Here is a 19,679-nt window from a genome sequence, read left to right on the forward strand (position 1 = left end):
TATAATAATTGTATTAATTTACATTTCTGTAGTGACTAATGATGTTGAAGGTCTTTTCATGTGCTTTTAGTTCTATTTACATCTTCTTGGAAGTATCTATTCAAATCTTTGGCTCAGTCTTTAATTGGTTGTCTAACTGAGTTATAAGAAGTTCTTTTTAAAAATTTATTTATTTTAATTAGAGACAGGGTCTTGCTCTGTCACCCAGTAGGGTGCAGCGTCATGATCATGGCTCACTGCAGCCTTGACCTCCTGGGCTCAAGTGATCCTCCCACATCAGCCTCCTGAGAAGCTGGGATTACAGGCACGTGCCACCATGCCCAGCTAATTTTTAAATTTTTTTGCAGAGGCAGGGTCTCGCTGTGTTGCCCAGGCTGATCTAGAACTCCTAGCTTCAAGCAGTGCTCCTGCATAGACCTCCCAAAGTGCTGGGATTACAGGTGTGTTTAAGAGTTCTTTATATAGTCTAAATACAAGCCCTTTGTCAAATATATGAATTGCAAATATTTTCTCTAAGTCTGTGGCTTGTCTTTGATTTTTTAAATGTCTTTTGAAGCACAAAATCTTTAGTTTTAATGAAGTCCAATTGATATATATATAAATTATATATTATACCTCAATATATATTATACCTCCATAAAGCTGTTAGATACAAATGAAACCAAAGTACTATAGACACAAATGAAACCAAAGTACTATAAACACTACAATAAAGTGATCATAATAGTACATACTTTTTAAGTGCCAAAACATTTATATATATATATGTGTGTGTGTGTATATATATATATATGTATATATATAATTTGTGGTTAGTGTTTTTGGTATCTTATCTAAGAATTCTTTAATCCAGAATAATAAAACTTTTCTCCCATGTTTTCTTCTAGAAGTTTTATACTTCAGCTCTTAAGAGTTAGGGCTATGATCTGTTTTGTGTGTGGGGTGAGTCCAGGGTCTAAATCTGACTTTTTGCACGGATAATTTTAATACCATTTAATAGTTCTAGAGCTGTTGAAAAGACTGTCCTTTTTGCAGTGAATGCTTTAGCATCTTTTTTTGAAAATACTTGACTATAAACATAAGGTTGTTTGTGTACTGAGTGCTTGTCTGTCCTTATATCACTTCCAGTGGTCTTAATTACTGTGGCTTTACTTACAACAAACTTTCAAATATGGAACTGTTAAACCCTTCGATTTTGTTCTTTCTCAAAATTTTTTTGGGGTATTCTGAGCCCTTTCCATATCCACATAAATTTTAAGGTCAGCTTACCCACTTCTGCAAAAATGCCTTTTGGGATTTTTACAGGGATTGTGTTAAATCTGTAGATGAATTTGGGGAGAATTGCCATGCTTATATTGAGTCTGCGAATCTGTGAACATGGAATATTTATTTGTTTATATCTTGATTAGTTTCTCTCAATGTGTATAAAAGATTACTTTCAAAACATTGTTTTCAGTTTACAAATCTTTCGTTAAATTTATTCCTAAATTTTTAATTCTTTCAGGTGCAGTTGTAAATGGAGTTTTTTCCTTAATGTCATTTTTGAATTGTTCATTGATAGTATATGTATAATTAATTTTTGTATATTGGCTTTGTATCCTGCAACCTTCCTGAGCTCATTTATTAGTTCTTGTCAAGGGGGTGTGTGTGAGAGGGAGAGTGAGTGAGTGTATGTGTGTGATTGTATATTCTTTAATATTTGCTACATATAGGATTGTGTCATTTGTGAATAGAGAATCTTACTTCTTTCCAATCTTGATTCCTTGTCTTTTTCTTGCCTGATTATATTGGCTAGAGTCTCTAGTAAACCTTGAATAGAAGTGGGTGAGAACACCTATCCTTCCTTGTTCCCAATCTTAGGGAGAAGATATTCAACCTTTCATTAGTAGGTATGATGTTGGCTATAGGTTTTCTGTAGCTGCCTTTTATTAGATTGAGAAAAATTCCTTTTATTCCTAGGTTTGTTGGAGTTTTCTTTCATGAATGGAGTTGAATTTTTCAGATGCTTTTTATGCAGCCCTTGTTCCTTCTTTAGTATAATACATTAATTTTCTGATTAAATTTTCTGATTAAATTAATTTTCTGATTAAACCAATCCTGCATTCCTGGGATAAAGCCCATTTTTAATGTGCGTGATCCTTTTTATATGTTACTGAATTTGGTTTGCTGATGTTTTGTTGAGAATATGTGTGTATATATTCATGAGGGATATTGATCTGTCATGTTCTATTTTTGTGATGTCTTTGTTTGGTTTTTATATAAGGATAATATTGACCTCACAAAATCAGATGGGAAGTATACTCTTCTGGATGAATTTGTGAAGGACTAGTACTATTTCTTCTTTAAATGTTTGATAGAATTCATCAGTGAAACCATTGGGCCTGCAGTTTTCTTTGTGTGAAGATTTGTAATTGCTATTAAAGTTCTTATTTTAAGTCTATTTAAGTTTTATATTTCTTCTTGAGTCCATTTGATAATTTGACTCTTTGTAGGAATTTGTCCATTTCATGTAAATTATTGCATTTGTCATCATAAAGTTGTCCAAAGTAGTCCTTTATAATCCATTTAATTTCTTAAGTTGGCAGCAATTTCCTTTTTATTTTACTTTTTTTGTAGAGACAGGGTCTCACTACGTTGTCCAGGCTGGTTTCAAACTCCTAGGCTCAAGTGATCCTCCTGCCTTGGCCTCCCAAAGTGCTGGTATTGCATGTGTGAGGCACCGTGCCTGGCCTGTGATTTCCTTCTGATTTTGCTAATTTTTGTCCTATATTTTTTGTAATTCTAACTATAGGTCTGTCAGTTTTATTGACCTTTTCAGAGAAACCTTTTGATTTTGTTGATTTTCCTCTAGTTTTCTATTCCAGTGACTTCTACTTTAATCTTTATTATTTCCTTTCTTCTTCCTTGCTTAGGCTTAGTTTGGTCTTCCTTTTATAGTTTTTAAAGGTGTTAATCTATTGATTTGAGACTACTGTCTTCTAATGTAGGTGTTTAAAGATATAAATTGACCTCTAGGCACTAACCCTTAGCTGCATCCAGTGACATTTGATTTGTTTTAATTTTTCTGTAGTTAAAAATATTTTCTAATTTCTCTTGAGATGTCTTTTTTGACTCATGGGTTACTGTAATATGTATTGTTTAATTTCCAAATATTAGTGGGTTTCTCAAGTTTCTTTCTGTTCGTTCCTGCTTTAATTGTGTTGTGTCTGGAGAAAACATTTATTATGTCTTTAGTTTTTAAAAATTCATTAGGACTTTTTAAAAATGGGTAGCATATTTTTAAATGGGAGAACTGTGTGTGCTTCAAAAGAATACATATTCTGTTGTTTTATGGAGTGTTCTGTTGATGTCATGTCAGGGTCATTGATATTGTTGTCTTCTGTATTCTTGCTGATTTTTTGTCTACTTGTGCTATCCGTTATTGAGAGTGGGATACTGAGGCCTTACACTATTATTGTTAAATAGTCCTACCTTTCAAGTTTTGTTAGTTTTTGTTTCATGCATTTTTTTCTCTGTTGTTAGGTACATATATGTTTGTCATTGTCATATCTTCTGATTAATTGAAGGTTTTATTATTACAAAATGTCCCTTTTTTCTCTAGTAACATTTTAATTTTAAAGCCTATGTCCGTTTTGTCTGATATGAATATGATTATGACCACTCCACCTTGGTTACGGTTATGCTTATGTGGTATCTCTTTTTTCATCCTTTTTGTTGCAGCCCATTTATGATTTTGAATTTTAGCATTTGTATCTTGTGGGCAGCATGTGGTTGAATTTTGTTTTTAAAAAGTCTATTCTGCCAGCCTGTCTTTTTATTGAAATGTGTGTTAATTCATGTAATTGTTGATATGGCTCATTTACATATCAATAGCTCATGCCATTTTGTTAGTCATTTTTTATATGTCATGTCTTTTTTGTTCCTCTGTTCTTCCTTGGTTACCTTTTTTTGTGTATGTTAAATAAATCTTTTAGTATAAACTTTGAATTCCTTTACAAAAAGAAACTGTACTTTTTTTTTTTTTTTTTAAACCCACAAATTTATTTCTTACATTTGTGGAAACTGGGAAGTCAAGGTTAGCAGCTGATTTGGTTCCTGCCGAGGGCTCTCTTCCTGGGCTGCAGATGGCCTCCTGTGTCCTCACATAGTAGAAGAGAGCTTTACTCTTTTTTTGAGTTATTTTATAGTGGTTGCTCTAGAGTTTATAGGATGCATTGTAACATTATAACCTGCGTCAGAATAATAGTAACTTAATTCTAGCAGACTTTGCTTCAGCATAGCTCTAGTCTCTTTTTCCTTTGTCCTATTATTGTAATTTATTTTATAACAGTACAGGTTTATTATTTATAACTATATGGGTTCATTATTTTTCCATGCAATTATCTTTTAAGTAAGAGAAGAAAACTTAGAGTATTTTTTCTACTTTTTACATTTGCCTACATAATTACTTTTACTGGTACTTTAATTTTTTATGTGGATTCAAGTTACCATCTGGTGGTGTTTCCTTTCAGCCTGAAGTACTTGCTTTAGCATATCTTGTAAAAAAAATTTTGGTGGCAACAAATTCTCTTTGTCTATCTGGGAAGATCTTTATTTTTGTCTTCTTTTTTGAAGGATAGTTTTACTGGATTTAGAATTCTTGTTTGACAGTAGAGTATGTTGTACCACTTAATTCTGGCCTTCATTGTTTCTTTTGAGAAGTCAGCTGCTAATTTTACTGGGGTTCCCCTGTGCATGATAAGTCCATTTTTCTCTTGCTGCTTTCAAGATTTTGATGTGTATCGGTGTGGATATTTTAATGTTTATTCTACTTGGATTTTATTGAGATGCTTGGATATACAGATTTATACTTCTTACTAAATTTGGAATGTTTTCAGACATTAAAAACTTCTATGACTCTTCAAAAGATGTCAAAACTTGTATGGCCCTCACTATTCTTTTCTTCTGGGATTCCCATTATGCATATGTTGGTATTGATTGTAACCCACAGGTTTCCTACTTGGTTCATTTTTCATTCTCACTTCTGTTCTTCAGATTGTGTAATTTGTATTGATTTATCTTTGAGTTCACTGATTCTTCCTTCTGCATTCAAGTTTGCTGTTGTCCCTCTAATGAAGCTTTCACTTTAGTTACTTTTCAACTCCAGAATTTCCATTTTTTTAAAAATGTTGATCTCTTTATTAAGTGTTCTCTGATTAGTCGTTGTTTTCATGCTTTGATTAAACACGGTTTTCTTTTGTTCTTTGAAGATGTATTTTTATTGGCTGCTTTGAAGTCTGTCTGTTAAGTCCAACATTTGGGAACCCTTGGAAATAGCTTCTGTTTATACTGAGTATTTTTTTTTTATACTAGATAAGCCATACTTTCCTGTTTAAAACTGGACATTTTAAATAATACATTGTAACAGCATTTATTTCTGATACTCTCCTGCCAGGGGTTATTGTCCCTTTTTTTGTTTGTTTTATGACTTGGCCAAGATTAATAATGAGTTTTTCTCTACAGCGTGTGGCCTCTGATGTCTCTCCTCAGTTATGTTTGACTACTTATGGGTCACCTTGGATCAATATATCTTAGTGATCAGCTGGTGACTGGTCAGAGATTGTACTTAGGCATCTTGTTTTGGTAAGACTTTCATCCTTTGTCAAAGTCTCTGTTTTGTTTGAGGAACACACTGAAAATTTATGCAGTTTACGAGTCTTCCCTGGGGATATGTATATAGTTAGAGCCTTCTCTGGTCTCTCAGCATGTTCATATGCCCATTACCTTTCAAAATGTAAGCTTATCAAGGACTATGATTGTCTCACTTCCTGATTGTTTCTGTTAAATCTCCAGGCAGAAAATTTTTTTCTTCTGATCTCTTGGTTGGCCCAGCTATAGTATTTCAGCTTCAGGTCATCTATGAGGTATGTGGACCTCTCCTATGTTTGGCACTGAAATTGCTATATTTGACAAAGCCCCTGGGCATTGGGTTTTTCCACATTGTTTCAGATTGAGTCAGCTCCCTACAGTATAAATGCTTCTGGTTTTACAAGCTGTCCCACCCTGTTAGAACTATTGTCTGAAGGAGCTGGGGTGAGGGAGAGTGGTCACAATGCCACATACTGTCATCATTTTTACCCAACTTTCAGTAGTTTTCTTGAATAAACACTTCTCCATTTGTCCTATGTTTTGGTCAATACTCAGAGGTGAAAAGTAGTTGTTTTTGATAATTTTGTCTAATTTTTTTAAAAGTCTGTTTTTTAAGAGCAATTTTAGATTCACAGCAGTACTGAGCAGAAGGTACAGAGATTTTCCATATATCCCATGCTCCCACACCTGCATAGCCTCCCCTATCATCAACATCCCCACCAGAGTGATACATTTGTTACAATAGTTGAATATCCATTGCCACAGTAGTTGAATATCCATTGCCACATCATCACCCGAAGTTGATAGTTTGTATTAGAATTCACTCTTGGTGGACATTCTGTTGCTTTGGATAAATATATAAGAACACATATCCACCATTATAGTTGCTGAGTAGTCTCACTGCCCTAAAAATCCTCTGTGCTGTGCCTATTCATCCGTCCCTATGCCCCAATACCTGGTAATCACTGATTTTTAAAATTGTCTCCATAGTTTTGCTTTCTCTGGGATGTCATGTAGTCGGAATCACATAGTGTTTAGCTTTTTAAGATTGGCTTCTTTCTCCTTTGAGTTTCCATAATGTCTTTTCATGGTTTGATAGATCTGAAAATAATATTCCATTGTCGGGATGTACCGCAGTTCATCCATTCACCTACTGAAGGACATCTTGGTTGCTTTCAAGTTTTGGCAAGTACAAGTAAAACTGCTATAAACATCAGTGTGTGGCTTTTTGTGTGGACATACGTTTTCAGCTTCTTTGGGTAAATACCAAGTGGTATGATTGACAGATCATATGGTAAGACTATGTTTTGTAAGAAACTGCCAAACCGTCTTCCAATCTAGCTGTACTATTTTGCATTCCCACCAGCAATGAATGAAAGTTCCTATTGCTCCACATTCTAGCCAATATTTGGTGGTGTCACTGTTCTGGATTTTGGCTATTCTAATAGGTGTGTAGTGGTAACTCATTGTCATTTTAATTAGCATTTACCTGATAAAACATGATATGGATCATCTTTTCAGATGCTTATTTGCCATCTGTGTGTCTTCTGGTGAGGTGTCTGTTAAGGACTTTGGCCCCTTTTTTAGTCAGGTTGTTTTCTTATTGTGTTCAATTTAATACTTATTTGTGTATTTCAGATAACAATCCTTTGTCAGAAATGCCTTTTGCAAATATTTTCTCCCAGTCTGTGGTTTGTCTTTATATTCTCTTGACAGTGTCTTTCACACAGCAGAAATTTTAATGAAGTCCAGCTTATCAGTTTATTCTTTCATGAATCATGCCTTTGCTGTCATATCTAAAAGGCCATTGCTAAATCCAAAGTCATCTGGATTTTTCTCCTATATTCTAGAGTTTTGTAGTTTTGCATTTTATATTTAGGTCTGTGACCAATTTTGAGTTAGTTTTTGTGAAGGGTGTATGGTCTGTGTCTAGATTTGTTTTGCATATGATGTCAGGTTGCTCTAGCACTATTTGTTGCAGACTCTCTGCTCCATTCCATTGCCGTTCCTCCTTTGCCAAAGATCAGTTGACTGTATTTATGTAGCTCTGTTTCTGAGCTGTCTGTTTCATTTCATTGACCTGTTTCTCTCTTATCAATACCATACTGTCTCGATTGCTGTAGCTTTGTAGTAAGTCTTGAAGTCTGAAAATGTCAGTTAACTTTGTTCTCCTCCCATATTGTGTTGGGTATTCTGGGTCTTTTACCTCTCCATGTAAACTTTAGAATCAGTTTATTGGTATCTACAAAATAATTTGCTGGGATTATGAATGGGATTGCATTGAATCTATAGATCAAGTTGGAAAGAACTGATATCTTGACAGTTGAATCTTCCTGTCCATGAACATGGAGTACCTCTCCATTGATTTAGTTCTTTGATTTCATTTGTCAGAGTTTTGTATATAAGTCTTGTACATAACTTATTAGACTTAAACCTAAGTATTTCATTTTGAGGGTGCTAATGTAGATGGTATTGTGTTTATAATTTCAAATTCCACTGGTTCACTGCTGGTGTATAGGGAAGTGATTGACCATTGTAACCTTGCTATAATCACTTATAAGTTTCAGGAGGTTTTCTTTTTTGGTTGATTCTTTCCAATTTTCTACAAAGATGACTGTCATCTATGTACAAAGACAGTTTGGCTTCCTCCTTCCAAATGTGTATACCTTTTATCTCTTTTTCTGTATTATCAAGGACTTGCAATATGAAGTTGAAAAGGAGTGGTGAGAGGGGATATCCTTGCCTTGTTCCTGATTAGCAGGAAGGCTTCAAGTTTCTCACCATTAAGTATGATGTTAGCGTGGGTTTTTGTAGATTTTTAAAAATTAAATTGAGGAACTTCACCCTATTCCTAGTTTACTGTGAGTTTTTATTATTAGCAGGTGTTGGATTTTGCCAAATGCTTTTTCTTCATCTATTGATGTGATCATGTGATTTTTTTCTTCTTTACCTTGTTGATGTGATAGATTACATTGATTTTCAAATGTTGAACCACCCTTGCATACCTAGAATAAATCTCACTTGGTCATGGTGTATAATATAATCCTTTGCATACATTTTTGGATTCAGTTTAATAATATTTTCTTGAGTTTTGCATCTGTGTTTATTAGCAATATTTGTCTGTAGTTTCTTGTAATGTCTTTGCCTGATTTTCATATGGTAATGCTGAACTCATAGAAGTAGGGAGTACTCCCCGTGCTTCTATCATCTGAAAGAGATAGGAGAGAATTGCTGTATTTTTTTTTTCCTTAAATGTTTCATAGAATTCATAAGTGTATCAGTCTGGGCCTGAGCTTTGTGTTTTGGAAAGTTATTAATTATTTAATAGAGATAGTCTTATTCCGATTGTCTGTTTCTTCTCGTGTGAGTTTTGGTAGATTGTGCTCTTCAAGGAATTGGTCCATTTTTTCTAGGAGTACCAAATTTGTGTGCATAGACGTGTTCATAGTATTTCTTGGTTATCCTTTTAATCTCCCTGGGATCTGTAATGACATTCTCTTTTTTTATTTCTGAAATCAGCAATTTGTGTCCTCTCTCTTTTTTCTTAGTTAGCTTGTCTTACTGATTTTATTTATCTAAGAACCAGCTTTTGGTTTGGTTGATTTTCTCTACTGATTTTATGTTTTCAATTTCATTGATTTCTGCTTTAAATTTTTATTCTTTTCTTCTCCTTACTTTGGAATTAATTTCCTCTCCTTTTTCTATTCTTATAAGGTGAAGGCTTAGATGATTAATTTTAGATCTCTCTTTTCTGATGTATGCATTCAGTGTTAAAAATTTTCCTTTAAGCACTGTTTTCACTGCATCCCACAAATTTTGATAAGTTGTATTTTTTATTTTTGTTCAAAATATTTTAAAATTTCTTTTGAGACTTTCTTTGATCCATGTGTTACTTAGAAGTGTGTTGTTTAATCTCCAAGTATTTGGGAGATTTTCCAGCTATATTTGTTATTGATTTCTAGTTTAATTCAATTGGGATGTGAGAGCAGACACTGTATAATTGCTATTTTAAATTTGTTAAGGTGTGTTTTATGACCCCAAATGTGATTTGTCTTGGTTAATATTCCATATTAGCTTGGAAAAAATTAATGTATTCTGCTGTTATTGAATGAAGTAGTCTGTAGATAACCATTATATCAAGTTAGTAAATGGTGTTAATGAGTTCAGCTGTGTCCTTAACTGATCTTTTGACTGCTGGATCTGCCCATTTCTGATAGATGGGTACTGAAGTTTCTAGGTATAATAGTGAATTCATCTGTTTCTCCTTCCAGTTCTGTCAGTTTTTTTCTTATGTAGTTTGATGCTCTGTTTTTAGATGCATACACATTAAGGATTGCTATGTCTTCTTGGAAAATTGACCCCTATGTAACTGTAGAATGCTCCTCTTTTTTCCTGATAACTTTCCTTAATCTGAAGTCTGCTCTATCTGAAGTGAATATAATGACTCTCACTTTCTTTTGATTAATGTTAGCATGGTATATCTTTCTCCATCCATTTACTTTCAATTTATATGTGTCTTCAAGGTTTTTGTAGACAGTGTATAGTTGGGTCTTATTTTTTGGTTCATTCTGACAATTTATTTGTCTTTTAATTGGTACTTTTAAACCATTGGCATTTAAAATGATTATTGATATCGTTGGATTGACATCTACCATATTTTTACTGTTTTTATATTTGTTGCCCTTGTTCTTTTTTCCTGTTTTTGTCTTCCACTCTTTTTCTGCTGTTTGGGTTTTTTCGTTTGTTTCTTTTCTCTTATCGATCCCTTGCCTGTTAAATACCCCTTTTGATTTTAATTGAGCATTTTTTATGATTCCGTTTTCTCTACTTAGCATATCAGTTATACTTTTTAAAAGCATCTTTTTAGTAGTTGCCCTGGAGTTCGGAACATCTACAGCTAATCCAAGTCCACTTTGAAATGATGATACTATACCATTTCATGGGTAATGCAAATGCCTTACAACAATCCTTATTCCTCCTCTCTGCTGTTCCTTGTATTGTTGCTGTTATTTATTTGACTGACACATCAGTATACATAAACATGTATATGTACATAGGTATACAAAATCAAATGCATTGTTGGTACTATTATTTGGAACAAATTGTTATCTGTTAAATAGGTAAGAATAAGAAACTAAGTTTCTGTTTTACGTTTACCTCTTCCTTATGCTCTTTATGAAGATCTGAATTTCTGAACTATATGATTTTCCTTCTATCTAAAGAACTCCTTTAACACTTCTGGAGTGCAGTGCCATGATCATGGCTCATGGCAGTCTGAATTCCTGGACTTCAGCGATCCTCCCACCTTGGCCTCCCAAAGTGCTGGGATTTCGGGTGTAAGCCACTGCACCTGGCCTCTCTCCTTTATTTTTGAAGGATATTTCTCAGGATATAGAATTCTAGGTTGATAGTTCTTTTCTCTTGGTGCTTTAAATATTTCACTCCACTCTTCTTACTTGCATGCTTTCTAAGAAGTTGGGTATAATTCTTTCTTTTGCTTCTCTATAGGTAATGTGTTTTTTTCCCTCTGGTTTCTTTCAGGATTTTTCTTTATGAATTCTTATAGTTTGAAAATGATGATGCCTAGGGGGAATGTTTATCCTGCTTAGTGTTCTCTGAGCTTCCTGGATCTGTATTTGGTGTCTTACAATAATTTTGGGGAAATTCTTAGTTGTTACTGTTTCTGATATTTCTTCGGTTCCTTTTTTTTTTCTTCTACTGATTTTCCCATTTTGCATATGCTACCCCCTTTGTAGATGTCTTGCAGTTCCTGGATATTCTGTTCTGGAGTTTGCAGCCTTTTTTTTTTTTTTCTCTCTGTTTCCTTTTCAGTTTGGAGGTTTCTGTTGAGATATCCTCAAGCTCAGAGATTCCTAGCTTTATTCAGTCTGCTAATGAGCCCATCAAAGCATTCTTCATTTCTCCTGCAGTGTTTTTGATCTCTAGCCTTTCTTTTTGGTACTTTTTAGAATTTCCATCTCTCTGCTTACATTGCCCACTTGTGTTTGCATCCATCTAGTTTATTCATTAGAGCCTTTAGTATATTAATCATAGCTGTTTTAAATTCCTGGTCTGATCATGTCAACATCCTTGCTATATCTGTCTTGTTCTGATGCTTGCTCTATCTCTCAAATGACCTTTTTTGCCTTTCAGTATGCCTGGTGATTTTTCGTTAACAGCTGGGCACATTCCTGAGTAAGAGGAACGGCTGTAAATAGGCCCTTAGTAATGTGGATTTCTTTAGAGTTCTATAGTCCTGTGATCAGGTCTTAGTCTTTGAGTGAGCCTGTGCCTCTAGACTGTGTACATCACATGTGCTTCTCATTTCCCCCATCAGCCTTACTGAAGACACGATGACTAGAGGGAGCTGGTGTTCGGTATTTCTCTTCTCCCACATGGAAGGCAGGAGCTGCCTGAGGTTATTTCCCTTCCCCTAGGTCAGTTTGGCCCTGATAAAACCCCAGCAGTTTATCTTCCGGTTAAATAGTTTCTCCTGCGGGCAAACCTTGTTAAGAAGAACAGAGTGTTTTGGCATGTTTTTAAATGGTTCCTTTCCCTTTCCCCCTGCTGCAAACACAGGGGGATAGTTCTCAGATACTTGCTTTGAGAACCTGGTAGAGCTCCTGGAGGTAAAACTCACAAAAGTATGTGTGCCGGGGAATGACTGAGTCCCCCTGGAATTTTCGACTCAAGACTTGTCCACACTGTGCAGTTAGTTAATTACAGTTCAGGTTTCCCTAGCCTGTCAGTTTTCCCTGGAGGCCTCTGTCTGAGGGTCTCGGCTCCAGTTACTTGTGCTTCTCTGCCTTTGCCTGCCGGTCACTCCAATTTCAGGGGCCATGATAGTTTGCCCTGTGGCTTCACTGTTCTTAACTAAGAATTGATTTTTCAGTTTGTTTAGCTGTTTACTTATTAGGATGTAGTGACAACGTCCAAGCTTGTATGCCAGGCCAGAAACTAATAGTCCAACTTTATCTTTGCTTTTTAGGGAAAGTATTTCCAAAGGTCCTCACTTTGTGATTCCTCTCAATTACCTTTGAAACTTTTTCTTTAAATGTTAAATTGTCTACCTGTGAATTTACCATGTTGAGTGCTCTTCATTATTTTCTGTACATTGAAGTTTCCACCTGGTTTTCTTTTCCTCCAGCCTGTAGAACTTGCTTTAATCACGTTTTAAATGGTCCTTCCCGTAATGTGAAGGGCGGGTGAGCAAGGCGCTCGGAGCCGTCGTGGGGAGGACCATGTTGCTTCCAAGCATCCTGCTCACCAGTACACCAGGGGTTGGAAAAACCACACTAGGCAAAGGACTTGTGTCAAAATCAGGACTGAAATACATTAATGTGGGTGATTTAGCTCAAGAAGTCTAATCATCGGATATCATGGAGTCTGGCAAGATGGCTTCTCCCGAGAGCATACCGAAAGATGCACAGATGATGGCACAAATCCTGAAGGATCTGGGAATTACAGAATATGAGCCAAGACTTATAAATCAGATGTTAGAGTTTGCCTTCCGTTATGTGACCACAATTCTAGATGATGCAAAAATTTATTCCAGCCGTGCTAAGAAAGCTACCGTTGATGCAGATGACGTGCGGTTGGCAATCCAGTTCCACGCTGACCAGTCTTTTACCTCTCTTCCCCCAAGAGATTTTTTTATTAGATATCGCAAGGCAAAGAAATCAAACCCCTTTTCCGTTAAGCCATATTCAGGTCCTAGATTGCCACCTGATAGATATTGCTTAACAGCTCCAAATTATAGGCTGAAATCTTTACAGAAAAAGGCATCAACTTCCACGGGAAGAGTAACAGTCCCGCAGTTAAGTGTTGGTTCAGTTGCTAGCAGACCAAGTACTCCCACACTAGGCACACCAACCCCACAGACCATGTCTGTTTCAACTAAAGTAGGGACTCTCGTGTCCCTCACAGGGCAAAGGTTTACAGTACAGATGCCTACTTCACAGTCTCCAGCTGTAAAATCTTCAATTCCTGCAACATCAGCAGTTCAGAATGTTCTGATTAATCCATCATTAATTGGGTCCAAAAGCTTATTACCACTAATATGGTGTTATCACAAAACACTGCCAATGAATCATCAAATGCATTGAAAAAGCGTGAAGAAGATGATGATTATGATAATTTGTAATTTAGCCTTGCTGCATGTAACATGTATACTTGGTCTTGAATTCATTGTACTGATACTAAACATGCATGCTAGATGTTTTCAAGTTGTATTTTAGAAAACTTTCATATTTAATGAGTAAATACAATTACCATACTTTTCAATTGAAATGAAGGTTTTTCATCAGCCTTAAAAGTGTAAGAAAAATCAAGTTGTCATTAATTTGAAAAAAAATAATGTTTTAAATGTTGGTGTGCTAGATCAAGTTCTTTCAACTTTTCTCTGAAATAATATTATTTTGCCTTTATATTTGAAAGATATTTTTGCTAGGTATAGAATCCCAAGTTGACAGGTTATTTTCCTCCCTCCCTCCCTCCCTCCCTTCTCCCCTCCCCTCCGCTCGCTCGCTCGCTCGCTCGCTTTCTTTCTTTTTCTTTCTTTTTCTTTCTTTTTCTTTCTTTCTTTCTTTCTGTCTCTCTCTCTCTTTCTTTCTTTTGAGACGAGGTCTCGCTCTGTCACTCAAGCTGGAATGCAACAGCACGGATCATAGCTCACTGCAACCCTTGGGCTCAAGCAGTCTTCCTGCCTCAGTCTCCTGAGTACCTGGGACTACAGACACATGTCACCAGGTCCAGCTAATTTTTAAATTTCACGTAGAGACGGGGTCTCACAATGTTGTCTAGGCTGGTCTTGAACACCTGGGCTCAAGTGTTCCATCCTCCTGCCTTGGCCTCGCAAAATGCTGGGATTATAGGCATGAGCCCCACCATGCATGACCTGGTTTTCTTCTCTAGCACTTTGAAGATGTTTTCCCTTGTCTTTTGCACTTCGTGGTGCTGTGTTATCTTTTATTAGTCTTATTTCAGTTCCACTGTAGGTAGTATGCATTTTCCTCTGGCAATCTAATTATGATATGCATAGGTATATTCTTTGTGTTTGGTCTTGTCAGGGCCTGTTGAGTATCTTGGATCTGCAGATTTAGAGTTTTCATCAAATGTGGAAATATTTTGGCCATATTTTTTCCAATTTTGCTTGGGCCCCAATCTCTTTTTCTCCTGTTTCTGGAACACCAATTACATTTATATTGTATAGTTTTTTTTTCTTTTGTGTTTTTTGAGAGCGAGTCTCGTTCTGTCACCCAGGCTGGAGTACAGTGGTGAGATCTTGGCTTACTGCAACCTCTGCCCCCAGGATTCTAGCGATTCTCCTGCCTCAGCCTCCCGAGTAGCTGGGATTACAGATGCCTGCCACCATGCCCGGCTAATTTTTTTGTACTTTTAGTAGAGATGGGGTTTTGCCATGTTCGCCAGGCTGGTCTCAAACTCTTGACCTCAGGTGATCCGCCTGCCTTGGCCTCCCAAAGTGCTGGGATTACAGGTGTGAGCCACCATCCCCAGCCTATTATATAGCTTTTATTGTTCCATAAGGTCACCGAGGCTTGGTTCATTTTCATGTAGTCCTTTTTCTTTCTGTGTTTAATTATGGTTAATTTTTATTGATATATCTTCATGTTCACTAAATTTTTATTTTTTATTTTTTGTAATGTCTGATTTACTCTTGCACACATCCAGTAAATTTTTTGTTTCAGATATTATATTTGAACATGCCTACAGGAATATACCTGTATACCTCTAGGATTTCCATTTTTTAAATAAAATTTTTAATTTCTCTTTATTATGTTAATGATTTTCTTTAAATTTTGAAGCATATTTATAATAGCTGTTTTAAAGTCCTCATCTGCTCATTCTATCATTTCTGTCATTTTTGGGTCTATTCCTACCTGGCTGTGGGTCACAATTTGGATCCTATTTTCATGTTTAGTAATTTTTAATTTGATGCCAGAATTTTTGTTAATCTTTTTATTTTGGAATAAACCTAGATTTACGGAAAAGTTTAAAGATAATGCAGAGAGTTCTCATATGTTCCTCACCCAATTTTAGTGTCCTCTAATGTGAACACACTACATTACCAAGGTACATGTGTCAGAACTAAGAAATTAGCACAAGGCAATACTATTTACTAAAGTATAGACTTTATTGAAATGTTACTAGTTTTTCTACCAATGTTCTTTTTCTTTTCCAGGATTCATTCCAAGATACCTATTGTATTTTGTGGTCATGTCTTCTTAGTCTCATCCTATCTGACAATTTCTCAATTTTTTCTTTTTCATGACCTTGTACTTTTGAAGAGTATTGGCCTGTGGGTGTTTTACAGAATATTCCTCAATTTGAGTTTGCCCAGTGTTTTCTTACAATTAGCCTGAGGTTGTGAGTTTTCAAGAGAATACCATAGATGTGAGGTGTCTTTCTCTGCACATAATATCACTGTGTTAATCTTGATTACTTTGTTGAGTTGGTACCTGTTTGGTTTCTCCACTATAAGACCAGTCTTATTTTGCTTGGATTCCTTCTCTCTGTGCTGTGGTCCAACAAACCTCTCAAGAGAAAGAGTGATTATAGGACTTACCTCATTTACTTAGGAATCTTAGTCTTATATTTCTTGGTCCTAGTGTCTGAAAACACTTGTTTTCAGTTTTCTAGCTGTTTATGGCAGAAGAGCAAATTCTGTAGCCCTGAATCCTTCAACACTAGAGTCAGAAGTCCTTGGCAGGACCTCTTCTTGAGTTCCTTGCTTGCAGTTTCTCAGTTAATTTCATAGCTTGTAGTTCCTCTGATCTTGACCCACATGAAGGCCAACTCACAGCTAGCATTCCCAAGGGAGACTTGATATGGTTTGGCTCTGTGTCCCCACCTAAATCTCATCTTGAATTGTACTCCCATAATTCCCACGTGTTGAGGGAGGGACCTGGTGGGAGATAATTTGAATCATGGGGACTGTTTCCCCCATACTGTTTTGTGGTAGTGTGTCTCATGAGATCTGATGGTTTTATCAGGGGTTTCCACTTTTGCTTCTTCCTCATTTTCTCTTGCCGCCACCATGTAAGAAGTGCCTTTTGGCCGGGTGCATTGGCTCACACCTGTAATCCCAGCACTTTGGGAGGCTGAGGTGGGCAGATCACAAGGTCAGGAGTTCAAGACCAGCCTGGCCAACATGGTGAAACCCTGTCTCTACGAAAAATATAAAAACTAGCTGGGCAGGGTGGTGCATTCCTGCAGTCCCAGCTACTCAGGAGGCTGAGGCAGGAGACTTGCTTGAACCAGGACCCAGGAGGTGGAGGTTGCAGTGAGCTGAGATCACACCACTGCATTCCAGCCTGTGCTACAGAGCAAGACTCTGTCTCAAAAAAAAAAAAGCCTTTCACCTCCTGCCATGATTCTGAGGTCTCCCCAGCCATGTGGAACTGTAAGTCAAATTAAACCTCTTTTTTCTTCCCAGTCTTGGGTATGTCATTATTAGCAGTGTAAAAATGGACTAATACAGTAAATTGGTACCAGTAGAGTGGAGTGTTGCTGAAAAGATACCCAAAAATGTGGAGGCAACTTTGGAACTGGGTAACAGGCAGAGTTTGGAGGGCTCAGAAGAAGACAGGAAAATGTGGGAAGGTTTGGAACTTCCTAGAGAATTGTTGAATGGCTTTGACAAAAATACTGATAAAGATGTGGACAATGAAATCCAGGCTGACGTGGTCTCAGATGGAGATGAAGAACTTGTTGGGAACTGGAGCAAAGGTGACTCTTGTTATGTTTTAGTGAAGAGTCTGGTGGCATTTTGCCCCTGCCCTAGAGATTTGTGGAACTTTGACTTCAGAGAGATGATTTAGCGTATCTGGCAGAAGAAGTTTCTAGGCAGAAAAGCATTCAAGAGGTGACTTGGCTGCCGTTAAAGGCATTCAGTTTTAAAAGGGAAGCAGAGCATAAAAGTTTGGAAAATTTGCAGCCTGACAATGCGATAGAAAAGAAAATCCCATTTTCTGAGGAGAAATTCGAGCCGACTGCAGATATTTGCATAAGTAACAAGGAGTTGAATGTTAATCCCCAAGACAATGGGGAAAATGTCTCCAGGTCATGTTAGAGAACTTTGTGGCAGCCTCTTCCATCACAGACCCGGAGGTCTAGGAGGAAAAATGGTTTTGTGGAGAGGGCCTAGAGTCCCCGTGCTATGTGCAGTCTAGGGACTTGGTGTCCTGTGTCCTAGCTGCTCCAGCTGTGGCTGAAAGGGGCCAACATAGTGCTTAGGCCGTGGCTTCAGAGAGTGCAAGCCCCAAAACTTGGAAGCTTCCATGTGGTGGTGAGCTTGCAGGTGCACAGAAGTCAAGAACTGGGGTTTTGGAACCTCTGCCTAGATTTCAGAAGATGTATGGAAATGCCTGGATGCCCAGGCAGAAGTTTGCTGCAGGGGTGGGGCTCTTATGCAATGCAGAAGGGAAATGTGGGATGGGAGCCCCCACAAAGAGTCCCTACTGGGGCACTGCCTAGTGGAGCTGGGAGAAGAGGGCCACCATCCTCCAGACCCCGGAATGGTAGATCCACCTACAGCCTGCACTGTGAGCCTGGAAAAGCTGCAGACACTCAATGCCAGCCTGTGAAAGCAGCCAGAAGGGAGGCTGTACCCTGCAAAGTCAGAGGGGTGGAGCTGCTCAAGACCATGGGAACCCACCTCTTGGCATCAGTGTGGCCTGGATGTGACACATGAAGTCAAAGGAGATCATTTTGAAACTTTAAAATTTGATTGCCCCACTAGATTTTGGACTTGCATGGGTCCTGTAACCCCTTTGTTTTGGCCAATTTCTTTCATTTGGAACAGCTGTATTTACCCAATACTTGTACCCCCGTTGTATCTAGGAAGTACCTAGCTTGCTTTTGATTTTATAGGCTCATAGGCAGAAGGGACTTGCCTTGGCTCAGATGAGACTTTGGACTGTGGATTTTGGGTTAATGCTGAAATGAGTTAAGACTTTGGTGGACTGTTGGGAAGGCATGGTTGGTTTTGAAATGTGAGGACTTGACATTTGGAGGGTCCAGGGGCAGAATGATATGGTTTGGCTCTGTGTCCCCACCTAAATCTCATCTTGAATTGTACTTCCATAATTCCCACATGTTGTGGGAGGGACCTGGTGGGATTGAATCATGGGGACTGTTTCCCCCAGACTGTTCTGGTGGTAGTGAGTGTAAGTCTCACGAGATCTGATGGTTTTATCAGGGGTTTCCACTTTTGCTTCTTCCTCATTTTCTCTTGCTGCTGCCATGTAAGAAGTGCCTTTTGCCTCCTACCATGATTCTGAGGCCATCCCAGCCATGTGGAACTGTAAGTCCAATTAAATCCCTCTCTTCCTAGTCTCAGGTATGTCTTTATCAGCAGCGTGACAACAGACTAATACAAGACTCCACCCTTACCTAGAGCTCAGGCAGATAGGAACAAGTTTCCTTGCTGTGGTTCGTGTTTTTGACAGTGGGAACATTTGTTCTAGTCCAGCCTTTCACTCTGGCATTCTGGCAGCCTTTCCAGGGTCTGGTCTTCATGTTATGATCTTAGTTCTGCCATGTTGTTCGAGCTCAAGGACTTGCCGCTTATTTCCTGGTGCTTTTAAAACATAAATTTCTTGGCTAGGTCCCAGGACAGCTCTAACTTGATGCCAGTGGTTTTAGCTTTTTCTTTTCCTTCATTTTTAGCCACTGGTGATTTCTGTTACTTTCATGCAAGTAAGGCTCTGTATTTGAGAAGATATTTATTACATTTTATCCAGCATTTATAGCAGGAGAGCTGGTGGAGTACACTGTCTGTAGTGTTCCTAAGCAATTCCTTGGTCTGCTGTTCTGCTTTATAATGGCTTGAAACAGAACACTTAAGGCCAGCTTCAGTTTGTCCCATTGAAACTTTCATATAAAAAAGAAAGCTGTAATTTTAAGTTACAATTTATTTTTATTTTTATTTTTTTGGAGACGAAGTCTCACTCTGTTGCCCATGCTGGAGTGTAATGGCGCGATCTTGGCTCACTGCCGACCTCTGCCTCCCGGGTTCAAGTGATTCTCCT

General features: G+C 37.5%; 1 pseudogene; it reads left to right on the plus strand.

Annotated features, from left to right (window-relative positions):
• Window positions 1-816: 816 nt before the first annotated feature.
• Window positions 817-15,421, plus strand: LOC117977003 (transcription initiation factor TFIID subunit 9-like; annotated as a pseudogene).
• Window positions 15,422-19,679: the final 4,258 nt, after the last annotated feature.

The sequence above is a fragment of the Pan paniscus genome, chromosome 20 (genome assembly GCF_029289425.2).
Source record: "Pan paniscus chromosome 20, NHGRI_mPanPan1-v2.0_pri, whole genome shotgun sequence".
Classification (NCBI taxonomy): Eukaryota; Metazoa; Chordata; class Mammalia; order Primates; family Hominidae; genus Pan; species Pan paniscus.